Here is a 26,449-nt window from a genome sequence, read left to right on the forward strand (position 1 = left end):
TAACTAGATGCCCTGACATTTCACTGGCTCTCGCCCTGTTGCACCTCTGCTTGCTATTGTTCAATTAAGTAGATGTTACAAATGTACCTGGTTATCAGGCTCATTTCAGCTGTCTCAGAGGCAGCCGTCGGTGCCAGACACTCATTATTGCTCTTTCTGGCTCATATGAAACTAAAGCACCTGTCCAGGCCTTTGTTTGGCATTAACAGGCTGAGACCAAATGATCAAATATGACCTTTCTTTGACTGTACAGGAATTGCATATCCCAATAGGGATGTGGACAAAAGCCATGTCTGCAACAGGCACCACAAAGTGCCGAGCTAACCCTCGGTCTTTCAAAGAGTGAATATTATTTCTAATTCGCTTCTGTCTGTGCATCCAAGGTCACCATCTGCTGTCCTCTTTTTCTGTATCAACGAAAACTAAATGAATGGGATTTATGAAAGGATGACCAATTTGTTTCCAAGACCACAGTGACAGCTCTTGGCACTCTGTTTAGAGAGTAAACATGGATTTTATCTCTGAGATTAAGTCCGAGGCCCACACACTCAACCCCCCTTCTCTCAACAGTGTACAGCAGCCCCATGGTCGAGATTATTGTTCTGCTTAGCTATTGACACTCAATTACTTGCTGATCGTTCTGCACAGAATGTGTGCGCTCTCGAAATGTCTGTTTCTAGTGTGGAATGAGTGCACTGAGTAAACAACCTTTGCGTAGACTGATTTGTATTTTTGTGTGCGTGACATTGTTCACAGATAGTTATTATTCATGGCTTTTATCTTAATCATGTGACATTGTTGTACAAATCAGGTGCACAAGCTAGTTCTACGAAGCCTCTGGTCTGACACAAAGTGGGGCATGTAAATACAATTTAATCTAAATTTAAAGCTAAACCTGGTGATACTGGAAAAGCTAGCAAGAGCTGGCTACACTATTATGCAATTGATACATTTCTTCCCCTCCCACGGACCCTCTTGCCAAAGCTACGCCCCCCGAAACAGTTGAATTGCGAGAAGCCGACTTGTCCATGACTCCTTCACCAACTTCTAGCTGTCATCAGCTTCAGAGGTGTATGTCTCCTCGGCTGAAGACTCATGCGTAGTGAGAGCACGGGCAGGGTGCGTGCAGACAGGAAGGTCGGTTAGTGACAGACATTTTGGTTGAATCAAATGATTGGTTGTGTTAATTACAGTCCTGGGAGGGACGCTGGCTTTGTCTGAGAGACATTTTACAGGCTGCTTTTCACTCACCTCACATCATTAGCTGATGAGCACTTTCCCCATCCGCTCTTCAAAATTGTCCCATGATGTATTTTAATATTTTTTTTGTGTTGTGAAATGCTGGTGTGATGGAAAGTAGACAAGTCCAATTATTAACTTGTTTTGGAAAGAATACTGAAAGTGCAAACTCAGCGGACAAAGCATTTATAGATTTGGTAAATCAACAAAACATGTCAATGAAGTCAGCAAGCAACAAATGTCAGAATTGGGTTTTTATGCCTTTGCCTATTTACACTCAATTGAATGCCTGTGAAATGAAATTGACCTAAGTGTCTGCGCTCTGTCTAATAAACCTTCAGAGTGCTAAGATTACAGCCGACACTTAACCCGATTAATGTCTTTTAAGGCACAGATATAATTCAAGGTAAAGTATTTGACAGCAGCTCGAGGGTATTTCACAGTAGGTGGTCTCTTTAAGGTGCTCATGCTGGGGCTTAACTAACTGAACTCTAAATGATCCATAATAGAAATTTTAAATGGTTTGGATGGTACAAATCCCCATGACTCACCGGTCACATCTCTTCCACTCAAGGCTTTTCCTTCTGACAGCTTCCCACCAGCAAGCTAGGGGCATTTACAAAATTTATAAATGGGAGAAGTGGATATTTATAAATGGCTATCTTTTTACACACTGGATTAAAAATATTTTTCTGTATAGATGGCCATGGACGCAGTCTACATTAGGATGATGGATTGATTGCTTCATATGATCAAAAACATTTTATAGGTTTTCACTGGAGTATTTAAGTTGCTTGTATGGGTGCTTCACATGAGGCAGGTTTACTTTACATTCCAGTTCTCCGAATTTGACCAAATCTGTATCAAAATGATTCCTCTGCATGCCAGAGTATTTTTGTGTAGCAGAAAATTCAAGAGACTTGCCTGGTAGAGCTTGAAATCATTTTTTTGTGTGTACATAACTGCAAAATCCCAAACCTAAATTGCGGTCAAATGTCCCCTTGGGGCACCCATACTGAATTTTTATGTGCATAAAACTGCTTGAGGGAGATGAGGATTTTGTCACTACCTTTAAGTGGTGGACAAAGTCGACCTCTCCGTCTTTGTATCTATTTGCTTTTAATTATAATTGTTGCAGATTCATTTTCCATGTCTTTTTTTCTGTGTGTGTGTTTTATTACAACCTAGGCGATGTGATCACGCAATTGTTGCATTGCCCTGGCAGCCATTTTTACATCTCTCTCAGAACTGTCTCTGCTCTTTTGGAGTTAGAGTTTTAGCGGTCATCGGGCTTTGAAAAATGTCGTTATTGTTGCATTTTTGTGAAATCTCGCACTGGGCTGGGCCTAATCAACTGTTTTTATTGTTGTGTGTCAAGAGGATTATTTCTGTATACAGTATGTGAAAATGTTTTTATTTCTCTTGACTATTATTATGGGTTTTAACCTGTGGAAAAAAAAAGAGATGAGACCAAATAAAATGTAACACTCCAGAGTTTTTTGTGACCTTATTCGTTTCGAAGCGTAAAAGGTGCAGCTGAATTTTGTATCGAAACCGAAAAGCTTTCAGTCAGTTTTTCCTTTGGTGACCCATCGCCATGTTACTTTAGGAGTTTCTAAAACCTTTCAGTGTGTTGTTCCTCTCTGTGTCCTCTTGTGATGTCAAGTTGTTTTATGATCTCAACAAAACACATAATTATTCTGTAATCACAAAGCAACGTTGTGATGAAATATTTTCAAATTATTATCCTGTGAATAATCCATGGAAAGAAAGTGGTTTTGACATCTTCACAATTAATTGTGATTGAAGTGAGTCTTCTAGTGGACAGATACCAGTTTGTTTATGATAGTAACAACTCTTCCAGGCAGGCAAACGTTAGTCATGGAGTTCCACAGGGTTTTGTGAGTAACGTGAAGATTTTACTGAAACACCTCCGCACAAAATGAATCATAGAAAGGCCTCACCTTGGCCTCCTGTTCTATAAAACTATGGCTGTATTGTGACAGCTATGAAAACATGTGTCTCGAAAGGATTCAGAAAAACTAACCCATACATTTTTTACATCTCGACTGGATTATTAAAATTCTCATGTGTCTGTTATCTGCATTGGCTCCCTGTTGAATCCAGAACAGAATTCACATTCTTTCTCCCGACATAGAAATCCTTAATAACCAAGCTCCACCATATCTCAAGGTAGTGAATTCTCCCAAAAGATCACTTCACTCTCAAAATGCAGGTTTCTGGAGTTTCCAAGAGCAGAATGGGAGGCAGAGCTATGCCATTCCACAGACTGCTGAGATAACTATTATGTTCTCTGTCTCTGAAAGGATCTCCAGGGCTGCAGGGTCCTGATCTGATGCTACTGCTCAACACTAATTACTGTTATTATTGCTATCACCATTAAACCTATAGCTTAAATATACAACTCTTTGTCATTCTCCGCCGCTGCCTTCTCTCAGTCTGAATCTGTCCAATATACTGTATAACTGCAATATTAATATGATTATATATATATATATATATATATATATATATTCCATGGTACGTTCTGCTCCAGACAAAGTAAATCAGCACTCAGATTTAACAAATAGAATAAAATTGTGTTTTTATTTACATTATCTCATAACTGTGCATCATTTAATTCATAAGATAAGTAGATTGCTTTCTCCTTCATCGATCATCACGATTCATCCTCTGGGATGTAACAAATGGCTTCGACGTCTATCCAATAGTTGCTGTGATACTTCGAAGCTAAAAAGTGAATCTTCTCGTGGCGACTGAGGGAACAACCAGGGTATCGCCAAGTTCACATGGATTCACCTTGTGTGGAATATCTGTTCGGACCTTCATGCAGTCCATCCAGAAGTCATTGGGGTTTTTCATATTCGACTAAAGTGGAGGAAAAATCAATTGAAATTCTGAATACTCACGAAGTGGCGAGAAAAATATGACCCCTCTGTGGTCACCTCCAGTGGACAGATGTGGTCATTTTCCTCCAGTTAGTTTAAACATTAAGCCTGAAATTGCATCGATCCTGCTACAGGAGGAAGAAATATTATATTATTACCATAGTTCAACATTTTCTCACACCATTTCCCCATCTATAAAATGAGGCCTAGTTCAGTGGAAGTAATGGCTCTGTGTGTACGTTCTATTTCTGTCACACGGACACAAGATGTTCAGTGGTGAGAGCTGGTGCTTCACGGCTACAATAGAGGTGACGGCAGGGCAAGGACAGCACTGGCCTGTGTGTGTGTATTCATTCATAAACAGCAAATGTGAGGAAAAAAAGTGTGTGAGTGCATTCGCGTGTCTGAATTTTGGATCCTTCGTGTAGACACGTGAATGCACTCACAATCTTTATTTTAGTGCCATGTCAGACCAGATGTTCTGTCTCTTTCACTATGTGACTCGCCAGCTCGAGTACAGATGAGATATAATGTGGTAGAATGGATAATGGTGGCCTGTGTTTTTGACCCACATTAAACCCTTTAGCTCTCAGACTGATCAGATTTTTCATGTGAATAACGATGAGGGCAAAGTTAAATCCTGGGGTACGTTTCTGGAGAATTAAACCACTACTGATTTAACAAGGGGCGTTCTGAAGCACTTTAGGGATTTGTTGGAGTCTGAGCTACTGAGACATCAGTCACTTATAGATGTAGGTGTGTGTTTCTATATGTGTAGACTGCATGTTAGTCTGATATGACTCGCTGGGATGTCAGAAATTGAAAAGGGCTGCGTGAAAATTGCAGCCGATCCAAGCGAACCCTTCAAAATCATCGACTCAAATATGAATCTGTTTGAAGGATGACAGGGAGAACCTGAGGTGAGGGGGTGGGGGTGGGGGGCTCCCTCCCCTCTCATCTAATCAACTGGATACCACGGTGAGAGGAAAATCAGTGACGTCAGCGAGGACGTGATGGAGAAACTCTGCAACGCCTGACCCTCCTTTATCCTGGCGCAAGTCTCTAAGGCTCAAGTTGCCATGGATACTGTGAATGGAAGTCTATAAAGCACAGTGATGTGGCTCTGCAGTGTCTTCACAGTGGGTATTTAGTGTGGGGGGGGGGGTTGTTTGCTTTTTATTTGCTCTATTTGATTATATTATTTATATAATTCATTTTCTCTTCCGTTTAAACGATACATTTCTTCAGGTAGCTGACCCTGAGAGCAAGGATGGAATTATCTATACACAAAATTAACAGAATTAAAATTCTATGTCTATGCAGAGTATAAACTGAAAGCGAAACACTAAAGGTTAAGATGATAGATCTCTATTTTTGAATACAGTTACTTATTTCTCTTTTTAAACAGAGTTTTAACTAGCCTACATTTTCATTTATGAATTCACAGATGTATTTTAAAAATTGTGTTCTTATTGACTGTTTTAGGTTGTTTCTGTTATTATTATTTAAACTATTTATTGATGGATAGATATTTGAATTGTAAATTATTCTTAAAATTCCCATCTAAAATAGTAAATAATGACCTACTTTGTAATTTAGTCGGTTTAAATACATTTGTGAACACATTCATTAATGTCAATTTTGTGTTATCAGTGAATAAACTAGCTCCCTTCACAGCTTAAAAAATCATGCCCAGCATCATTTATATACACAGAGCTGAGCATCGGATGTTTTCCTTCTCGGCTCAGTTCAATCGTCAAATCAAGCCAGGGTCCTCTAATCCCCTGCAGAGAACGTCTTATTGACATTGATAATGAGCGGGAATGAACTTCTCTCCATCTTTCTCCATTTCTCTCCCTGCTCAGCTCCCTTTGCAGAGCAGCCAAATGAAATAAAAAGGAACAAAACCTGACGCTTCCTCAAAATGTCATTACGCTTGGTTCTGTTGCCGAAGCTGCGGAGAGGAGGATGTTCATCTCTTTGGGAAGTTGCAAAGATGACAATTGTTTCGGGCACTTTTATCTGTCTCAGTCACACAACTGGCCGCTTCCTCTTTATTCATTTTCTGTCTGGAATCGATTAAAGACAAACACAAAAGGAGAGGAGACAATTTGCCTTGGGTGTCCCTTGCAGCAACACATCCACTTTTAATAATATCAGTGAAAATATATGTGTGAAATGTTTTTAGAACTTGAAGTAACTGTCATTAGTTCTGTCATGACATGTACAGATCATAACTTAATGTATGACAAACCATAGAGAAGAAGAAGTGTGTATATTCTGGATTACTCTACACTTCATACTGAAGTTAATAAAAACAATACAACTGGTGTCAGGTAATCAAATACGTGTGATAACAGCTTTGAGGTGTTGTGCAAAGTTATCAATGCAGTGAAATGTGTCTATTGTGTGTATTACTATTTTTCAAGAGTAATATTACTGTGTTAAGCATCATGTTTTGTTAAATATCATGTGCATATTACTTGGTCCTTGTATCATTCTCATCACTTCTTTCTTATACCACTTTAGTTTAGTATTAGTAGTAATAGTTTTCATTTTATTTTCACTTATTTTTTATACTTAATTCTCTATTGGAATATTCTATCGTACTCTATTGTATATTGTACAGTCACTGTAATCTTGTAGCAAGCTGGCACAAGAATTTCCTCCAGGATTATTAAAGTCTACCTTATCTTATTTTATCTCCAACACTGTCTCCATGAGTCCACTGAAAGGAAGTCATTCAACAAAACTGCTCCTGGATTTTCCGCAGGGCTCTGTGCTCTGTGGACAGATGTTTAACAGCTGGTGTTTAATTTTGCCAAATGAATAAATAACATTAAAAATATATCTGTGTTACTTTGGGAATTAAAGACAATGCATGTCATCATCATCCTAACCTCATCCAGGCTGGGCACCATCAGGTGGAGGGAGCGTGAGCCTCAGGGAATGACCTGCAATCAATGCAATCTAAGTTGCAATAGGAAACAGTGCAGAAAAATACCAGGGCAATTGTGAGCTGAGTTATCCAGCGGGTCTGTGCGCAGGCATTTTGTGGAGCAACAAAAGAGCCACTGATGGACGTTAACATTTTGTGAATGGCTGAGAAAGTCTGAGCTCTCCCTCCAAGCTTAAAATGATATGGCACATCACACAAGAGGGCAACCAGGGACAAGAGCTGAAAATTAGCAGCGGCTATAAACTCTCTGCGCAGCCCATCAGTTTCATGCTCTGTATTGGAACTGTGTTAAACTGCATCATCCCTATCGAATACAGACAGTGCTGCAGACCTCATCCATCCTACTGAGGGTGGCACTGAGAAGAGTGTGACTAAGAGGAGGTTCTTTTTTTCTCTTCTTTTATTGAGGTACCTGATTTTTAACGGCAACAATAAAACCCCCCAGTAGGAAATACACAGTGGTGGAATGTAACAGTGTACATTTACTCAGTGAACGTACTTAAGTTCATTCTCCATATAGCCGAACTTTACTGAAGTCGATTTATTTACGGGTACTTTATTCTTTTACTCCACTTCATTATATCAGCAAATATCTCTCCTTTCTACTCCCCACTAAATCTTGTCCAGGGGTTTATTTTTGGTTGAATTTCTTTCTTTTTTTTAAAAATCAATCAATAATGAGAGGGGAATTGGTCCATTGATCCAATCAGAGCATGAGGTAACATGAAACCCCGGCTCTGACAGCAGCCTCATCACTAGTGGAGAAACACAGCCAAGGCCAATCCTTAAAAAAACCCCGTTTCATTATGAAATAAGCCACAGTCAGCAAGCACTTTTAATTTTAATACTTTAAGTATATTATATATATAAAGCAAGCACTGTTAAAATATTAGTGATATCACCACAACTGCAGATGTAAAACGGTTTATACCACATTATTATGCATGATTTATATTACTACATCTGATTTAATGTAGCACCGCATGCATTTTCAGACAAGGTCTCTCCTAAGCTACAACAATCTAATGACTTACTCTAATTCAGCCTTTGAAATAATTTAATGAATTATCTAATAATCAGAGTATCAGTAAATAGAGCTGAATTATAATTTCCAGCTCGTTCGTGTGATGTAAATCATTCTCATTAGGGTTCTAATCGTTCCTTTGAATGGGTTTTGCTGCTGCTATATTAAACTGTACCGTCTCGAGACACGGATGACGACAGCAGCCCAGTCTGTGCTGTACCCTCCGCCGCCACTGGGGGAGCACTTGCTGTGCGCACCTGTTCGCAGGTGCATGTGATTCATCGCGAAACATAAACAGGAGTGAAAAAGTGTTTATTTACCGAGACGACAGGAGAAACAAGAGAAACACGAGAATGAGGAGAAGCATGAGAAGAAGGAGAAGCAGGAGGAGCAGGAGGAGCAGGAGGGTGTGTGGAGGGTGTGTGGAGGAGCACGTCGCTACGGGCGGCGGACACAAAGTGACCGATGGAATGCGGCTAATGCTAGCCATGCTAACAGCAGCGGGCCACAACATGGAGGAGGCGAACTTTCTGCACAGTTACTGCTCAGAGGACACAAGAGAAACACCTACAGCTGAAGGTGAGGCTGCTTCCTGTTTGTTTGTTTGTTTGTTTGTGTGCTTGGTGTTTGTTTGTGTCTGTTTGTGTTTGTTTGTTTAGTCCGCGGTGCTTCGGCTCCATGATGAATGTTATGACTGGGCAGCAGGGGGCTGAGCCTTGCATCCGCCCAACTCAGGTTTGACTTCGATGCAAAGTGAAATAATCGTCTTTCGAAACCACCGACATGGTCCTTCTGTTGGAGGCTGTAGCTCTAGAGATGCACATCTAGAAATATAGAGCATATGCAGAAACTTGTTATTGTTGTTATTTTGATAATATTTGGATTTGTCTGCATCCCAGACACTCCCCCCCCTAACTTAATGTCAATTCAAATATTTGTGTGCATTCCACAATCAGGGGATTGAAATGACTGATGTTGATATTGTAGCTGTCTTGCGTTCTCCCTTTTAGAAGTTTTTAAATTGAATTCCAAGGATGACCCGGTGTCACCTTGTGCTGAATGAGATAAGTTAAGAAGCACTGAAGCAGCTTTCCTAATCTTTCAGAGAATTATTATTATATTACTGTTCTTATTCATCTTATTGTTACGTTAAGAACCTTTCTAAGATAAATAGACTTTCTAAGTGCACCCTGGGAAAGGAAATGTGTTCTTTATGGATATAAAGTTTCACTGGTTTGCAGGAAATGCCGTGGCTTCCTTGAAAATGTTACGTATCTGTTGCATGTTTACCTCTGTCAAATTGTGGCTACGTGTGCCCTCTGTGTTTTTGATAGCTCTATGCATATGGCATGTATTTATCACGCGGTACAATTATTATTGATTCTTAATTTGCAGTTAATGGCAGCTTCATCTCATTTTGCTCATACAGGAGGTTTGATGTGCTGTATGTTCTATAGGAGAGTGCATTGTGCCCCCCTCTCTTGAGAGTTCAGGGCTGAAACTTCTTTCATTGTGATTTATAGGTTGGCTTGTGTTTTGAGTAACTTGAGTTGCTTGCTCATAAATGTGATTAATGGCTCCCAGAATTGTTTTGAGCTGCAGCTGATGTCTGATAGCTTATCTTGCTGTTTGTGTTTTTGCTTAACTTAAAAAATTTAATAATTATCTAATGTTATTCATAGATATGTTTTTTGTACATTGTTGTTGAGGAGATACATATTATTAATAAATCTCCAATTTATAGGATTTATTGAAAAAAACTGTACTGCATCTTCCCAGAGTTCAGTGTGACACTGTCAAATGCTTGCTTTGGTCAACTGAAACTCCATCTTCGTTTTTATATTCAGTTTTCAATGATATGACAGAGGAAAGTATCAAATACTCTAATTTTCAAAGCTGAAGAATGGTTTGCATTTCTTTTAAAACTCGAACGAAAAAGATTTTTTGGTGGCTGATACTGATATTAGGGAGAAGAATATTTTATATATATATATATATATACCACATGGTTCATTATAAATAATTATCAATACAATGAAACAAATACAACCAAAAAAAATGGATCATTGTAATAATTCTAAATGAGATAGTTTCTCCATCTCCCCACTATGATTACGGCAGCTAAGAAACCCTGGAGCCTCCTGTGCTGTGGCATGAGCTGAAGTGAGCCCCGAGTACAGCACATTCGTAAGACGCATGAAGTGAAAAAGCCTTTTTATACTCCCCATATTTAAAGCTTCACATTTCAACCCTAGGTGTGTTTTTCATCAGTTTCATTCAGGTATCTCTCACGAGGTCACCCACTGCTTAGCACGTGTAGGTGGTGTTAATCAACTCAGCATGCCAATGTTAAATTTAAAAAGGTTCTAATTAGACTCAAAATAAATTATGTGAAAATGCCCTTGAGCATGAACTTCACTGAAAACGGCAAAAGTATCATTTGCGTTGTGATTTTGAGTCGAACTCAGGAGCGTGGTTTTGTCTGTAAACTGATCTGAAAACCACTGTCTGGCAGGATTGTGTGAGTCATTTGAGCAAGTGCATTAAAAGCACAGTTTTTCTGTGAATCTGTGAAACAGTCAGGAGGCTTAAGTGTCTGGATTTGCATTAGAGCCTGACCAATTCTTCGGTTTGCCGATATTCACCTCTCAGAGTCATACCGGCGAGCATTGGCCAGCATTTCCCTGATATATAATTATTTCAAAGTATTACTTCTAATAGCAGTCAAGACTTAGTTTTTACATCACAAAATTCGATTCAAATTTTATTGGCTGCAAAGATGGTGATAGTTTACTGCAATACCATATCTGCACTTGCAAAGTGAACAATGAGGAAAATATGAGCATTTATTTGAATTCATGTTCTATATATTTGGTTGTGTTGTCTTTTCATTTATAGTTAATTATTATAAAGGTTGCATATATATATATATGAGAGAGAGAGAGAGAGACTGGGATTTGAATACTGAGACATGTATGACCATGGTGGCCTCTGTGTGTGTGTGATCATAATTTTGAAAAGCAGCAGCGTGTGCAGGAACTACACTATTTCTATGAGACCCTCATCTGAAATGCCTCTGCTATTTCCAGCCTTTCTATTAGAGAATGTCAGAACCTCAGGCTTTAAATCTATTTCGTGCCGATCTGATGCTCGGTTTGTGCTCACACAGCCAAATTGCACAAAGTCCTTTACAGGATAACGAGTGAACCAGAGCAGGAAAGAAGCCAGGAAGTATGATAAGAGTGGCTCACAGCAAAGTGACACTGGAACAAAGATGTCCCCAGTGCTGTACTGAAGGAAAACCAAGACGTCTCCAGCCAAGGATAACGGCGCTCATTTCTTTACTTAGACTGAAGCAAAACTCAGGGGAAGATCAAATATAGTAATTTAGCCCACTGATTTCAGATCTGATGCTGTATGAATCTGTTCAGTTTAATGCTGATGTCATACTAAAAGTTGGAGCATCACTGAGACTGAAATCAGGCTGAGGAGGGCACATCCAGTCAGTTATGTTTGTGCACATGTAGCCACCAGAGGGCAATGTGTAGGTGCACAGCCGTCTCCTGTGGGCAGCTGCTGCAGCACATGATCGCATGAGACTTGGTGCACTAATCTATTCTGTTTATCACTGTTGCCTGCCCTTTTCCGCTGTGGCGTCCCATTTCGCTCCAATGGGGAACTGTATAGCAGCAGTGCGGCGGGTCAGGGGTTGAGCATGTGTTTCCTTTGCTGCGCTCACCTGGAGCCCCTTTGATGAGCTGCTGTCAGAAATAGCTTTACACGGCGGGGCTGACTAATGATGTTTTTAGGGAGAGTGGGTCCTCCCACTGCAGAGAGCGGCACACATAACTGAGGAGGGCTGATTGACAGATTGAGATCATGGAAATTACAGACAAAAGGTCTTTATGGAAATATGTTCTGAATTAAAACATTACACCGTCGTCACTCCTTTATCACAACAGAGTGAGTATCATGGCGAGACGAATGGAGGAATAGTCCATTCTGAATTTCCGCTATTGTTATGAGCTTTGCAAAATACACACATGCTTTAGGGGAGGGCCCACCTGTCTCTGTTCTAAATTGTCCAGTTGTTGGTCGCCTGTCACAGACATATATTGGTACATGGGGAAAATGATGATCCGTCCTCTCACTTGCTTTCAAAACTAACTCACTTTAACAGGAGCATGCCTGCAAAGGACTGTGTAGTGCATGCCAGCAGTACACAAACAATTACACAGCGCAGCGCTTTTTATTATTTATTTTTTTTGCAGCATCCGATAAAAGAGCCCTGAGCGAATGTGCCTGCATGCATGGGAAGATTTCCGATGGAGAAGTGTTTTCAGGGTAAATATTGCGGTTGGCCTTCGTGTATGTGTACAGAACAATTACATGCTTCATTGTTGTAACACAAACGGGCAGGGACAGCAGCTATCTGCTGCTAATTTAGCTCACTTAGTCCCCAAGTGTGTTTCTCATTGGATACTGTACGTCAGCACCTCCACTCTGGCTGTGAAAGGCATAATAAGCTCCAGTGTATTGGACAGTGGGATTGGTCTTATTACTGTTTACTGGATCCATTGTGGATAATCAGATTTTTAAGTTAATTTACTAATGGATGTTTAAGTTATTCTGCATTTCTCTACATTGTATAGCCTTCAGCAAATACAGGAAGTGCAGCAGCAGCAGAATTGCTGACAAGATATTCTAACAACTCATAACTTATCTCTGCTGTAATTGATGATGACGTGAGACTGACCCATAAATCAAGCCATTTGCTACACGGAGCCTCACTATTTGTCTTGCTCGGGTTTGATTTTTTCACACACATTTTATATTTTTAATGAAAGTCAACTTACACATTTAGAGAGAATTTTTATAATCAGGACTGTCAGTTAAGACTGATTAAGTAACTTATGCACACAGAGAGAAACTCCATGGTTGTTCTTGTTTTGTACTTAATTTTGTGCTAACAGGCAACAAACCAATCAAAGACCTCTCCATTTTCCACTTGAAAAACAAATTAAATAGATTTTTGTTGATTAAAAAGCAGGCAATTAGACCTTTTTAATGGAAAGTCTCATTCAAGAGTAGTGGAACCTTGTGTGAAGAGAGGAGAGTTGACCAGCAACACAGCAGTGGAGGATTCTGAGTCAGCGAGAAATATAAAAGCGCATTATCCGCTTTGTTTGATTGGTTAATAAACGTTCTAAGCTTAGAGAATTTGTTACTGCACTATTTCATGTTTTCCATAAAAAAAATGAATCAAAGTTAGGGGAATATCTTATGGTCTAGCAAAAATTAAAAGATCTAAAGTACAGATATTGTGCCGTCACATGGCCTGAGTTTATCCCCCAGAGGTTAAAACTCCTCACCGTGGTCGACATAATCCTTAGTTTTGATATCAAAAGGAATTTGTAAGATCTCCTTCTACATCTTTGCTAAGAAAGATCACAGTTGTAATCTGCCGATACAGCGTCTCTTTTGGAGCTGGCTAAACCCAGAAAATGAATAGTTGTCAACAAGTGAGTGAATCCAGTTCCGTCTTTTAACATCACATGAAGCTGCAGTAATGTAAAATTTTGTTTTGCCTAAAGAAATACGAAACTAACATGTATTTACTAGAAATTGAGAAAAACTATTATGAAAAAAAAAAGGTGCCAAAATTAACACGATAGGATCAAAAAGTTCCAGAGCTGCTACTAAATTTAAAATTTTTTGCCATTTCATGTCATACTCCTGTGTCCATATCTGAGTAAGGTTAAAATCACCTTATATAGACGTATGAGTTAATAATTTAAAGCAGGTAATTAGACTTCAGTGTTAAAAGAAGGATTAGTTAAATAATTATCTGTAATTCGATTCATGAGAAAAAAAAAGAACGGATGATAAAATTGGCGAAAAGAGAGTAGAATTATTTCCACTGTGATGTTATCCTCACGTCCAGTAGTCTGCACTGCTGCAGGGGGCTGATGGTGCAGCTCATTTTTCTCCCTGAGGCTCCGTCCCAGGGGATTTGAGAGTCCATGTCCTGATTCATCACCAGCAGTGGTGCAATTGAACATTTTAAGAGGAACCAGGGGTACACAGTAGAGCGTAAGCCTTAATAAATGGTGTTCTTAAGAGCCATTCATTGCCTGTCCCAAGCACATGGAAATGATGACGGATCAGTTTTCTTTGCCGTGCCTCATTTCTTATCCAAATGAAATCCGGGAAGCCCATTCATCCTGCTTAGGAGATAATAAATTGGTTGAGTTGTTGGCTGTATATAGACCTCATGAGTTGACCTACCTCTGTGCTTACTGCGTGCTGGGGTCCTTTACCTTCCTTCTCTACCTGCTCGCTCTCATTGTTGCCTCTCTCTTTATGTTCACTTTTTATAAATCCGTTTAGAAGAGTTTATAATAGAGTGGCTTAGTCCATTCTTTGGCCATTCACATAAATTGAGGCATAAATACAAATAAAGTAAATAGCTGACAACAGCCTGAATTCCTATCTGACCTAATGCTGCGTTATGGCAGAATTTAATATGAAGAATAAAAGGATGCACCAGCTTTAAATAGTTTAATTAAATTAATTAATCTCATGTATAAAGCCATGATTTCCAAATCAGTGGATCTCCATTCTTTATTTCAAAAGAACAAAAGGCAGCTACTGAGTCCAAATAAAGAAAATGATCCAGTTAACATCTTGTAAATGTGACTGACAACTAGTAAAGATGCACAATGAAACAAATGGGCAGTTGTACCTAATGATAATAGAAACTGATGCTACGGTGTCTATAAATGTATCTTGTATCGACATCATCACAATGATTAACTGCAGCACAGAAATAATTGCCTAAGCTTACTTCTCTGAGTGCAGATGTGACAGATGTGCTGCCATGGCAACATAACCTTAATGTCGAATCTTGACTGCTCTTCCAGAAGCGTTGTTGGTTGCCTGGTGATTTCGAATGGGTTGAGTAGACGTACCGGTGTATTACTGACAGTTTGGAGCTGACCGACTTAAATTACTCTACCTGAAGTTGAAACTTTCAGAACAAATTGGCTTTGGCTGCAAAATACATGGTATAGATAATCTGCAGTTTATGCACAAAATAAATTACAAATCTGCCTTCCATCATGACCCATTAAAACATTTATCAAATAATATATATCTAACAGTGCTATGAATGACATGACAATAGAAACAGTACATGACTGATAAATCTTTAATAGAAGTTGTTAAATGACTAAAAGTATCAACATCAAAATATCAACAGTATCAATAAACGCAAGAGGGTTATATAACAAGAAAAATAATATATCTATCTGTCCTTGTATGAAGAAAAGCTAATTGTTTCAAAGTTGCTAGCTGGTAGTATAGTTACAGATCATACACATTTTAGCTTTCGTTTTGAGAATTACATTAAAAATTAACAATATTAAAAAAAAAAAAAAAAAGGAGAAGCTGGATTTATTCAAGATTGGAGTATGGTCTAATTTACAACAGGAATCTGTGATCCCTCTTTTGAAACCCTGTTAAGGAGCAGGGAATTATTAAATATTAATCACAGGACTGTGATTCAAACAGCAATGTAATTGTACTTTAAGACTTTGGAGTGCAGACTAGAATTAGCTTGTTTTAAAGGTGTCTGGATAGTACACTAGAGCTAAAGGAAATAGTGTTATAAAATCTGTAACATTGATTATTTGATGAACAGATATTAATCAGAAATTATTGTTAAACAATTAATCATTTGAGATACCTTTCCTGCAAAACTGCAATATGATATGATTGAATATGAACGGAATTAATCTGTAATTAAATGATTTTGCAGCTTTATTGTACAAAGATATTTGACATGCTGTGTCTGTATTTACACAATCATCAGAAATAAGACTTTGGTTGCAAAACTTTGTGTCCTTGGACCAGTCTTTACACCTGCAGATGCTCTTTGATATCTTCAGAGACAGAGTTAAAACATAGTTTTATGCCCCACCAGCGACAGCTGTGGCAGAGGCATACATTTCCCTTTGACAATTCCCTTGAAATGTTGTTAAAAGTTGCTTTACTTTTGGATGGATGTTTAATAGTAGCGGCAGCAATCAGTGGGTAGTCGTATGGGTGTACTTTTCCTGCAACTAGCGACATTCTCTCAATGACCTTGAATGAATACGTAAAGAATGGCAGCAACAGGATTGGTGTTGGTGATTGAATAACCATGCTGTTTAATCAGTTCTTTGTATTTAACCATATAATTAAAATGTTTAATCGTTCAATGTTTGACTACCAAAGCTTTGTATCTGTTGCACCCCTCACTAATAATGTACGTGTCATTTTTTATTGTTAATAATTAGGTTGACTTAAAGTGACAGCAGATTAGTGATATATCTGTTGCTAGAGAATTAATCAAAAAATTAAAATGAATCTTAAAACTCAGATATGTGGCATGAGATATTATCATCATCCATAGTGGGTGTTGTGAAACAGTGATTGAAAAGCAAGTCATTTTGATTGATGAGTTTAATTATATATGTGCTGTGAATAGCTCAAAAAGGTGTAGTCTGTCATGGCGTTGATAGCTTTGCAGTAGGTGGAGGAGTTTTACACATTCTTGAGTAATTCACAATCATCAAGATGCTGACAGTGAACTTGAGTCTGATTATAACAAAGCCTTCATATTTCGTGGCCTGGGACTCTGGTGTGTTTACATGTGGAGGTGATGATCAAATGCTTGAGTAAATTAGATCCCAGGAGACTCGGCTGGAGATCTTATGAGTGATGTTACCATCAGGCTCATTTCCATACATGACAGACAGGTGGGAAATGAAAGAAAGAGTTTTACCTGTCGTGACGTTGTTTGGTGTTTCAGGGTTAAAGGTTAAAACCTCGGAACACAGCAGAGTCAGTTTGCTTTGGTTGGACCCGCAGCGTCTTTGGATAACTAGCAGTGCAGTTAAACTGAATGTCAGCTGGCATTATGACAGCTCAGACTTCATCCTGGGAATGGATGTTTTATACATTCAGAATACATAATGAGTTGTTATGATTTCCATAGCTGGGAAAACACAGATGTGAACAAATAATGGTTTATCAGCTGTGACGCTGAATAATGTTGTAGGTAATAGAAAGTTTCTCAGAGTGACAGATAGGTGATGGTTTGAGGCATTTTGTCATTTTTATTGGACAATTTGACTAAACTGACAATTAACTTATGGAAAAAATACTTATCGAGGCACGGCTGTCACCTATAAATGTGACTGAATATATTAACTCTTTTATTGTACCACATCTTTAATACCAGCGATGGTTTTGCTTGGATATAAAATGCCAGATGATGTTCAAATTACACAATTTAAATGTTAATTAATGTTAAAGCAAAGTAGCTAATAATAGACCCACAATATAGAGTTATAGAGGAGGGACAGACCCTGAAAATGCATGTGTCTCATCAGCAAGCACTGCTATATTGATTGTTATGAGTAAATGGAAATGGTTAATCAAACCATACAAAAAAGCCAATGTGACTCTAACCCTCATGGCTCTGGTACATTTTAGTTAGTGTTAGTAACTTGTGACACTGTATGTGGAACTATTTAATCAACGAACAGGCAACTTCCTCTGTGCTGCCTTCACCAAGTGAATCAGTTTTCTAGTAAATAACAGAATAAATCTGTAGATATTGACAATACTTTAAAATTGGAATTAAATTGACCGGTATCATGGTGATAATATGTTTAAAAAAAAATCAGTGTCACAGTTTTTAATCCCTCTGGTGATCAGATAATACAATGTGATGATGAAAATGCCAATTATTTTTTGTGCCAGTTAATAACAAGCGTCAACAGCACATCGAGTTTAAATGGATAGGGTGAAGCACGAAGCTGTGATGGCTGCAAAAAAAAAAACCTCAAGAGCTATGTGAAACACTGTGGAAAACAATTCCACGCTGAAAAAAACAAAAACCCAGCAGCACTGATGTTTCTCATTTTCTCATTTTTAAGGTTGTTATTCAATATGGCACGCCAGAATGTATCACTCTCCAGCTCCATTCAGCTTTAAATTTCCCCATTCCCTTCTGCTCATATTACAGATGTATTCTCATTTTAGTCACTCGTCTTCTTTTATTGAGAGCATCTCGAAAGATACTCGAGTGTTAGCGGAAGCCATTACATCTTCCTATGTCTGCAGTTAGGTGTGTGCGTGCGCCTTAAATTAAGCCATACATATACTGATGCAAAGAGAAAAACACACAATCACACAGCTGCGTTGTCGATTATAAATTCAAAGTGACAGGTGCAAGGACACTATATGACCTTACTAACAACCAATGATATTCTATGTAGACACACTCGTATGAAGAACACATTCAGTACATAACGCCAGACACCAACAAATCGGTCTTGTATGTGCACATGGATAGATCTAATGTGCTCACGTTGACACAAATAACACACCCGCAGGAAAAGGAGGAGCTGCTATCTCAAATATATTTGATGTATTACAGCTTGTCATTCGTGGAATGTAGTAAATAGCTATATCGCGAACATGGAGTGTCACATCATTTTTTTTGCTCGCTCATATAGGACTTGCATGTGTGTGTGTACGGGAAAAGAGCCTGGAGAGAGCAAAAGAAGCGAAGCGCCAAGGAGAGTTTACGCGTGTTGAGTTTGTAGACAGTAATAGAAGATGGAGGCTGACAAATTGAATCCAAACAGAAACGTTACTGGACCCATCACCTGGCAGTAGATTTTGTTCAGTAAGGAACAGCGAAATATGCAACCAAAGAATTGCAAAAAAGAAATGTCACCCTCTACTAATTGAAGAATATCTGGACCTCTTCTTAACACCAATGATGGGTCCAAATGGTTCAGACTAATTAAAGTAAATCAGTAGATGAGATAAAGATCTAGAACTGGGAGATATACGACTTCAAATAAATATCACGATTATTTCAAAATTTTATCTCGATTACAATGAATAACAACTATTTTATAAAACTCCTGCGTGTGTCTCCTTTTCCCTGTTAATCGATGATGTCAGATCATTCCGTTAACTTTAATCCCGATGTCCTGGCTGTGTACGTCATGCTACGTCTCATGTGTGAACTCTGTGCATGCAAAATGTAGATTTTTTAAAAATGTATTTAAATACGTGTCCCTAAACTTTAGAGCCAATCAAACAAACACAGTAAACTTCAAGTCTTGAAGCCTACTTGTCCCTTCTGATAAGTGTTTGTATTGTTAACCTGTAATGTGAGCGCAGGTCAGCAAGAGACTGAGGAGGGAGGACATGCAGGAGGGTGATACGTCCTGTAACGTAGCAGAAACCTGACAGTTTATGAATGCACGCATTGTGGTATTAATTGACATAAGCAAAATATTAGAGGATAGAAAATGTCGGTTTCAAAACATTTTCAGTTAATTTCCCAGCCCTAATCTTAAGGCAGCTATGATAATCACGTCCTTAACTGATTTTAAAGGAAAACTTCAACATTTGTCTCAGTGACAGTCTGCTTTTTTTCCTCTTCTGATTTTGACCTATTTTCCCAAACATGATGCACAAAAAGTGCACTTTAAATTAAGATGTTTTGAAATGTCTTTCTGAGGGTTTCTTGTTAAAAATACTTTTTTGTTGTCTAGAGCTTTGTTTTTGTTAGGGGTCTAAACTAGGCCACAGTATGTAGGACTACATCATTTTCAGCTGTTGAAATACAGTTGCTTTGTTTAAAAAAAAAAATATGAATGTTTTGTTACTCTTAATCCTCTGTTTTGTATGGAAGTTAGAAATTGTTCCAATAGAAACCCCTAATGATTATAAATATGAATGTTTTAATGTTGCAGTGGAGCTGCTGTGGTTGTTTTTATCAAAGGGTTGAATTGAGTATTTATGAGGTTCTTTCTTCAAGATATTTATTGAGTATCGTGATAAAGGCCAAACATATCGCTACATTATACCAATAGTGCAGCCACGGGATGGTCAATATGTTTTGGCCTCAGTTTCGGGAAGATCTCATGTATTCCTTGGTTATATACAGTCATTGACCTGAAGTATCACCAAGTAAGCACTTACAGTCTCAAACACCAGTAATTACACACATCCCAAGGAACAAGTACGTCACACTACTGCAGCAAAACAGAACACTACTGTTTTTTCTAGTGATTAATAGAAACATACCGATAATGCTGCAGCTTTTTTAATGTCAAAAGAGACACAGGTTAAAAGGAGGCATCTAACTGATCAATGTGATGGACTGAAGATGTAAGCTATTCAACACTTTACATGAGGCATCTATGGTGATTTTGATTTCCAAGACTGCAGACTGATGTTCTGTTCTGTACACTGTATAATATAGTCATAGTGTGAATTTACATCTCTCTCGGCCAGGCAGATCTGCAGGACAATGGTTAATCAGTTCTAAAAGATCTCTATACTTGTTAAACACACACTCATTAGCCCAGACAGAGAGCAGGGTGGTAATGAGTGGATCCTGGTTGCGTGGTCGAGCTGAAAGGTTTTTGGAGGTGGTGAGGTCAGTCAGATGCAGCTTCACTGCAGTGGCAGTTTAATTAGAGCGTTCTATAATGGCGCCCAGTCTTGAATAACCCTTAATGAGCACCCAGTTATTTTATGTGTACGTAATTTGTTCCACATAACTGAAGCCATGAATTATCTCAAACAGTGAATGATTATCTGAGGTTTGTGGAAGTCGGGCTGGGTGTGGTGGTGAAGACAGGATTATTGTGTTGGGAGAAGTGTGTGTTTGGGAGTGTAGCTTTGTTCCGTCAGCAGAGAGGTGAAAGCTGTGGGGAGGGGGGCAGCTTTGAGGTGTGGACAATGCAGTTTCTGCAAGCCTCGACGTTGACTTTACATTTCCCAAACACATGCACACGAGCATAAGGGTGATGGTTGCTATGGTAACTGGGCAAAAATAGTAAGAGAGAGATGGTGAAGAGTGCGCACACACACACACTCACACACACACCACACACACTCACTCAACACGTAAACCCTCTCCTGAGTGATTTTATAATCTCACTACACATTTGTCTCTTCCATCCCGGACATCTCTCCATCTTTTGTTCCTCACCTCCCTTTCAGTCGCTCTATCTCTTAGTTTCACACACTTTTGAGCGTGCAGTGTATGTGTGTGAGACAGTGTAATCTGCTGACAGCCAGATTGATAGGTAAGAGTGGTGTGTTTGTATGGCTTCATTCCAGCAGCGGAGGTTTGAAGGCAGCTACCTGTTCATCCATCATCCTCCCCTCTGCCCTGCAGTCTGGATTTTACGCCGCAGTGACAACCACTCTCTCATACACACACAGGCACAGACATGCCTATCTTATATATTATACACACATGCACATCCAGACTGCCTACTGTACAACAATATACTCTTGTGCTTTAGGCTGACAGAAGCACATTTATACACAAGCAAAAAACCCACTTCAAAAGATAACTTCTGTGAGCAGCCACACAGGCGCTTACATTCTGGAACAGACTCACAGACTCACACACACACACACACACACACACACACACACACACGTTATCACTTTATAAGGCTTCCCTTACTTTTCCTGTGATCCCTCTGTGCCCCATTTTCATCCCAGCTCACCATCTTGTAGCCTGTTTATTTTATTTTTTTCCATCACCCCCCCTCCCAACCCCTTATCCTTGTCATTCCCTTCCTGCTGCATTCGCAGCTCTGCCTGGCTCCCTTCCATTAATGCACTGCTCCTTATACATATTTGACTTGTAAATTGAGGCTCTATTTATGTCATGCCCAAGAGGTGCTGTCAATTAGTCTATACACCATGAAGCATCTTGTGAGGAGAGAGCGAGAGGGAAGAAAAGAGAGGAAAACCAGAGAGAAAGAAGAGACAGATTTGTAGAAAGAGACGTGGAGGCAAGAAGGGCGCTTTTGCCAAGTGTAGCACCATAGAGAGACCCCCCGGTGGTGGAGCAGATCCCAGATCAGTGCGAGTGTCATCTGACAAAACCCCAGCTCCAGCCTACTGAACGTCTTGACAAGAAGTGCTGATCTAACGCTCAACCCTGGAGAGGCTACTGATGCTGATTGTCCTGCATATGGTGGAGAGGCCTCCTGGGTGATCTACTCAGATGAGGATGTAAACATTTACTCACAACACACACCCTGTTATGAATGAATTAAAATATGATACATAGTGCAACTACATTATGCAAATACAGCAGATGTTTAGAGGATATCGTGTCCAGTCCGTAAGAGATAAGAAAATAAAGTAGTCACAGGCGGTAGAGAGGGTTGTCCACTAACCAGAGGATCAGTGGCTCGATCCCTGGCTCCTCCAGTCTGCATTCTAAAATATCTGCCCCTGAGAGCTGTGCCAACAGTATATGAATGGTGTGTGATATAAAATGTGCTGTGTATTGAAGTACTGTATGAATTTGTGTGCGAATGGAGGAATGCGACTTGTTTTTGGGACAGCTGTAGTTTGGAAGTTAGGGTGGGTCGTCCACATGCCAAAGTGTCCTTAGAACGATACCGAAACCCAAAATACTTTCACACGCCACTTCTCAGATGCTCTGGTGTCATGATCGTCTGCTTGACAGGCTTTGCTCCCTAGCGTCTTCCATTTCTATAGCAACATAATGTAACAGTACTGGCTTACTTTACTGAGCGCAGGCAATAGGTCAATTATAGTATTCAACTGCATGAAAACTTGAAACTGGGATGCTGCATAATGGCTCCTCAGAGCAGGGAGTTGTCTGTGAACCACAGGTTTAAAGATAGAACCCTCCTTTTTATTGTGTTAGTGCAACAGCTTTGAATTCCTTGTGGTAGATTCTTTAAGCTGTGCCTGTTGTTGTGTCTTCAAAGGTGTTTGTAAGTCCATGCTCCCTAGTTGTCAAAAACACCACAGCCTTGAAAGTCTGATTCTCAAAAGTCAAACCGGCATCATCTCTGAACTCCCACAGTTCACTCTGCTGTCTGCAGGTGTGTGGGTCCAAAACTCTTGAGACCCATAATGTCTGTATACCTGTGTTTCTCTTTGGAGGCTTCGAACAAAGTCTGCTCCTGTACGGGCCCCCCCTCTGTCCTAAACTCTGCCTGGGGGCGGCATGATCACACACAGGGTTAAAGACGCGACAACACAGGCATCTCACAGCCCATTTGAGCTTTTACTCAAAGAGGCAAATAAACAATTCAAGTCTGAAGCTGCCCTGCTTTTTCTGATGCTCACATGCACCCACACGTGCACAAATACACACTCAAGCACAGGGCTGATAATTTGCACAGCAGGGGCGGCTGATGAGATGGTGTCATTGTTGATTGTCTATGCAGTGACGTCACATCTCTTATGATCACTAAGTTCTCAGGCATGTTTACAAGAAAGCTTTGTGCCAGTGGGGAAATGATGCCACAGCTTTGTTTTTGGCTTTTTACTTCATTAATTTGATGAATGTCGAGCAGAGCGGGGCAGAAACAAAGCCCTCGCTGTAGGACGAACGTTGACAGCAAGGAGGACAACGAGTTTAGTCTGGAAATATTTGCAATGTCTTATTGTAGTGTGATCCATGCATGTGTGCACGTCATATTTTACAGATTGGAGGGTAAATGGGGAAAAGCGGCCACAGGGTACATCTCACAGTCGGATAGCAGATTGGATGATGAAATAGGAAGGAAACACCACACAAATTGGAGCAGAGAAGTCTTGTTCTTCCTTCCTTCCTTACCTTTACTCACCCCTGTTCCAGATTCATAAACAGGGGTTTCAATTGGATGCTGTCTTTGTGTGTTTGTGCTGATTTAATCCCTGGGGAGGGAGCGCTGTCTTTTGAGTCACTGTTTTAAATTTGATTACAGAGGAATTCTTCTTTTTTTATCCTCTGGGATACAAAACTCAAGCACCAGTCAAATTTACCACAGTGAGAGGTGACAGAACAAACAGGCTTTGAACAATGTCTATAATTTTTGTGAGAGTAGTTTAAGATGATGATTGACTAATGGATATTGACTCCCACCCTGAGGTTAATGTTTGGATTTGGAATTAGGGATTGTTTTGTGTAGCAGTGTTCATCATATATATATATATATAACAGTTTTCTACATCTCACTGATCGAACAACAACACAACCGTGTCAGCTTTTTGTGCCAACACAGCGTCTCATTATTTCTTACCTGGTTAAACTGAACCATCACTGATGACCCAATATATTTTTATCTCAGGAGGTAGAGCGGGTTGTAACCTAGAAGGACCGTTGGTGGTTCGATTATATATTGATATATCTATATATCAATATATATAGTCTACCTGTTGCTTTTTGAGCACATTACTCTCCATATAAGTTAACTGCACCAAAGCTCTCCTCCATTATCGTTATGCCTTGTTCATCTGTCTGTTCCATTCACATGAACAGGATCCCTCAGTAAATCTAAAAAAGTGGATATGTCTCCAGATTTGGAATCGTTCACTTGGTCTCAAGGACAGTGATTTTATTTACTGAATAAATCATGACGTTTTATCGACATTTTTACAGCCTCAACTAATTAAAACCAGACCTACTGGGAAATAACATTTTAACACGCATCAATATGATAAGAACTACAAAAAATGTCAGAAACCATATTTCAGAAAAATGTATTTAATCCATTCTTTGACATTTTGGCTTGGCCCTTGTCCAATTTCACTAACATGGAGGTGGCAGAGTGAATTAACTATATACTATATTCAGCCATCAGCTGGCGATCAGGCTGATTTGGCTTCACCTTTGTACTTTAGTAATCTACCCACTCAGATTAAATTTTTGGTATTTACATTTTTATATGGATCTGGTTTAAATCTCTGGAATAGTAAGAATTCAGCCACATTGCGAAAGAAATGAACGTTATGGCTAATGGAATTTACTCAAATCAACTTTTGTATTTTGTCGTGACTGTGACATTTCCATTTGTACTCTCAGCTGTAAAACTGCGTAGACTGTGGCCTTTGTCTGTGACATGTGCCTCATTGTGAAAACCAGAGGTTAAGGGCAACACTTGTCTCTACTGCTGCCTCCTCTGCAGCTTCTGCTAGATCTCTTCCTCTTTTAAAGCCAGTTGTATTACATGTGATGTGATGGGCCTCCCACTTGCATCTGTAGCTATTCTCACTGCTGCATTTTCACTCATCATTCATAGTCAACAAACATCCAGCCTGAGACTAGCTGCTCCACAAGCACGTGTTTGTTAAATTAAAGAGACTCTTTTCAAATGAGCAGGCTGGATCTGATCAGGGCCCGACAGTTAAGGGAGCGAGAGCTGCTCCAAGTGCGCAAGTGGCAGCTTTTGTCAGCCAAGATGCAAACTGCAGCACGTGAGAGGTGTGGACTCAAACACAGGCAGTGTTGGTAATTCATTTACTTCAGGATTGCTTGTACTTTTGTGCGTTGTGTACAATTGATCAATTGCATTTAGGGAGTTGAATAATCTCAACAAGGTGCAGATCACTTTATGTCTAGTTTGTCATGATGTATTTCGTGTGCTGGGTGATGCACAGCGGACAAGTAATGTACCAAGATACACAGCTATGCCAACAGAAGAGCAGCAGGTACACATACTGTACCTGGGATAGTTGTCATATGAGTGTGTGGATATACTAAATAACTCAACAATGCAGTGACAGATTTTCTCTAAATTTGGTGGGAATACACGTTTAAAGAGAATTTCCACAAATGATAAGGCTAGATAGTCAATCTAAAGCTTAAAAGTGACACCATGAAGTCAGAAAATAATGTGATTCAAAGTTCAAAAATCTCTCTGCACCTTATTAGACTATAGACACGATCAAAAGCTTATATAGATCGAAATATAATTTCTGATCATACGGCAGGGAATCAGAAAATTATATCATATAGTTTATTTAGATTACTACATGAAGACATCATTTTAAAATGGCGTTATTAGAATCTAAAAACACAAGCGTGCCTGATTAGGGTCAGTGCACATGCAGGTTATGCATGACCTCTCCAATTGCTCCGTACAGTGATACCATTTAAACTAACATGACTATTATTTTACACCTGTAATTTGTGGAGGGATTATAGATGTACCATGGCCCACCAGCGTTTGAAGAGAACTAGTATTGTGATGCAGGAAATGGCCCAATGGCTACACTCTGCTTGCATTACAGACGACCATGTTAAACTGATGTGCTGGTTACTTCAGCTCCCAGCAGCCTCTGCCTCCACAGATTCATCCTGTATGAAGCATTAGAATTGTGTGGTCAGGTGCTAATTTCAGGCAAAAGAGGTAAAATGAAATAATATTGCTCCCCATTACACCTGTCACACAACTTCCCAATTTTTCACCA

At 39.4% G+C, this 26,449-nt stretch overlaps 1 long non-coding RNA gene across 1 annotated transcript in view; it reads left to right on the forward strand.

The window, feature by feature from the left end:
• Positions 1-8,370: 8,370 nt before the first annotated feature.
• Positions 8,371-26,449, forward strand: part of LOC109637693 (uncharacterized) — a 55,866-nt gene continuing 37,787 nt past the window's right edge. The window contains exon 1 of the long non-coding RNA XR_002203288.2: positions 8,371-8,710. This is a non-coding gene — a long non-coding RNA (uncharacterized lncRNA). The remainder of the gene's footprint in view (positions 8,711-26,449) is intronic.

Source organism: Paralichthys olivaceus, chromosome 22 (assembly GCF_024713975.1).
Source record: "Paralichthys olivaceus isolate ysfri-2021 chromosome 22, ASM2471397v2, whole genome shotgun sequence".
Lineage (NCBI taxonomy): Eukaryota > Metazoa > Chordata > Actinopteri > Pleuronectiformes > Paralichthyidae > Paralichthys > Paralichthys olivaceus.